The 2677-nt window shown below is 43.8% G+C and overlaps 1 non-coding gene across 1 annotated transcript; it reads left to right on the forward strand.

Moving 5' to 3' along the window:
• The first annotated feature begins 1793 nt into the window (after nt 1–1793).
• Nucleotides 1794–1900, forward strand: LOC141681493 (small nucleolar RNA R71). Its single transcript, XR_012558923.1, has one exon. It is a non-coding gene; the product is annotated as a small nucleolar RNA R71 (small nucleolar RNA).
• Nucleotides 1901–2677: the final 777 nt, after the last annotated feature.

A 2677-nucleotide genomic window follows, 5' to 3' on the forward strand; every position in this document is an offset into this window, starting at 1 on the left:
CATTCTTAAGGTTAGAAGTACCAAGAGATTTAAATGGTATGTCGAGCTTTCGCTTCCATGGAGAAGCGTTCAGATATTGTAATTTCTCGTTGTTATCTTCATCATCGCTGTCAAAATCCCCCACTAAGGCCTTTTCCAATGCATCAGACATTAGCATGTGATCGAGTTCCGAAGTAACCGCAGAATCAATCACATCCACTTTTAAGCACTCCTCATCTTCTGTAGGGAATTTCATTGCCTTGAATACGTTGAAGGTCACATCCTGATCTTGGACCCGCATAGTAAGTTCCCCTTTTTGCACATCTATCAAAGTACGGCCAGTAGCCAAGAAAGGCCTCCCCAAAATTATGGGAATCTTCTTATCTTCCTCAAAATCCAGAATAACAAAATCTGCAGGAAAGAAGAGCTTGTCCACCTTGACGAGCACATCCTCAACTATGCCCCTTGGGTAAGTAATGGAACGGTCCGCCAATTGTAGCGACATGTATGTGGGTTTTGGATCAGGCAGATCCAGCTTTTTAAAGATCGACAACGGCATCAGATTAATGCTTGCTCCCAAATCACAAAGGCACTTGTCAAAAGTTAGATTGCCAATGGTGCAAGGAATGGTGAAGCTTTCTGGATCTTTCAGTTTTGGTGGTAACTTTTGTTGCAGAACCGCGCTGCATTCTTCCGTGAGAGCAACGGTTTCAAGGTCATTCAGTTTCACCTTCCTTGAAAGAATAGTCTTCATAAACTTCGCATAACTAGGCATTTGTTCCAGAGCCTCAGCGAAAGGTATATTGATGTGAAGTTTCTTGAACACCTCCAGAAACTTCCCGAACTGTCTATCCAGCTTTTGTTGCTGCAATCTCTTAGGAAAAGGTGGTGGAGGATAGAGCTGTTTCTCCCCTGTATTAGCCTCAGGCAGAGTGTGTTCAACAGTAGTCTTCTTTGGTTCCGCCACTTTCTCCTTTTGCTTAGATTCTTCATCTCTAACTTCAGCTTCGACTTCTTTTGCCTTTTCAGCATCAGCTACTTTTCCAGACCTTAAGGTAATAGCCTTGACTTGCTCTTTAGCTTCCTTCCTGCCTGGTACTTCCGTGTCACTGGGAAGAGTGCCAGGTTGACGATTGAGCACTGCATTGGCTAATTGACCGATTTGATTTTCCAAGGTCTTGATAGAAACCGCCTAACTCTTGCACAATAGCTTAAGTTCCTCAAAATCAGCACTAGTAGGTGCAGCTGCACTTCCCTGTTGAGGATATGATTGCCTTGTAGCATACTGCTGTGGTTGCTGGAATCCAGGTGGGTTAAACTGTTTACTTACTCCTTGCTGATATGGTGGCTGAATAGCATTCTGATTATTCCCCCAGCTGAAATTTGGATGATTTCTGTTGTTAGGATGATAGGTCGCTGGTACAGGCTGCTGTTGTCGCTGATAGTTATTCACATACTAAACAGATTCATTGACAAGAGAACACTGATCCGTAGCATGAGAACCTGCACAAAGCTCACAAACCATAGCTATTTGATTAACTTCATACGTAGCCAAAGAATCAACCTTCATTGATAGCAATTGGAGCTGGGCTGTAATAGCGGTGGCTGCATCAACTTCCAGAATACCTGCTACCTTGCCTGACGTTATCCTCTGAGTTGGGTTTTGATGCTCATTTGCAGCCATTGTCTCTATAAGATTATACGCCTCAGTATAGCTTTTAGCCCATAAGGCGCCTCCAGCTGCTGCATCGAGCATGGGCCGAGATTGGGCCCCCAAACCATTATAAAAACCAGTGATTACCATCCAATCCGGCATTCCATGATGTGGACATTTTCTCAACATTTCCTTGTAGCGTTCCCAAGCCTCGCACATAGATTCTGTAGGTTGCTGCGCAAACTGAGTAAGAGCACTCCTCATAGCAGCAGTCTTTGCCATTGGATAAAACTTCACCAGAAACTTTTGCGCAAGATCTTGCCACGTAGTGATGGACCCAGCTGGTTCAGAATGTAACCAGTCTTTAGCTTTATCCCTCAGTGAGAATGGGAAAAGCCTCAACTTGATAGCCTCATCAGTCACGCCATTATACTTAAAAGTGCTGCAGATCTCGACAAAATTCCTTATGTGCATGTTGGGGTCTTCAGTTGCCGCTCCTCCAAAAGAAACAGAATTCTGCACCATCTGAATAGTGCCCGGCTTGATTTCAAAGGTGTTAGCTTGAATAGCCGGATGAAGGATGCTTGACTGAATGTCATCAATTTTAGGCCGAGAAAAATCCATAAGAGCTGGATCAGCTTGAACAATACGATCTCCCATGTTTACTGGTTCTTTCTGCTCAGTTCCGGAATCCGAATCCTCAAAATCTAACTTCTCCGGAGTATCAAGAACTTCGTCTTTCTCCTCAGTTGTATCTAAGGTCCTCTTGCGAGCGCGAGAACGAGTTTGCATAAACGCTTGCTAAAGTACCTGAAACACAACCGAAAAGAGTAATTAACTACTACGTCCTAATCACTGAGTCCTAATGACCAATGATGGTAAGTACATAAACTAAACAAAAACGCCGAGTCCCCGGCAGCGGCGCCAAAAACTTGTTAGGGCGAAATCACGCACTAATATTCACGCAAGTATACGCGTTCGCAAATAATATAGAATACTTTCTAGTTCGTTCCCTCAGAGACTCAGACTAAGTTTTTGTCTAAT

This window comes from Apium graveolens, chromosome 8 (assembly GCF_009905375.1).
Source record: "Apium graveolens cultivar Ventura chromosome 8, ASM990537v1, whole genome shotgun sequence".
NCBI classification, from domain to species: domain Eukaryota; kingdom Viridiplantae; phylum Streptophyta; class Magnoliopsida; order Apiales; family Apiaceae; genus Apium; species Apium graveolens.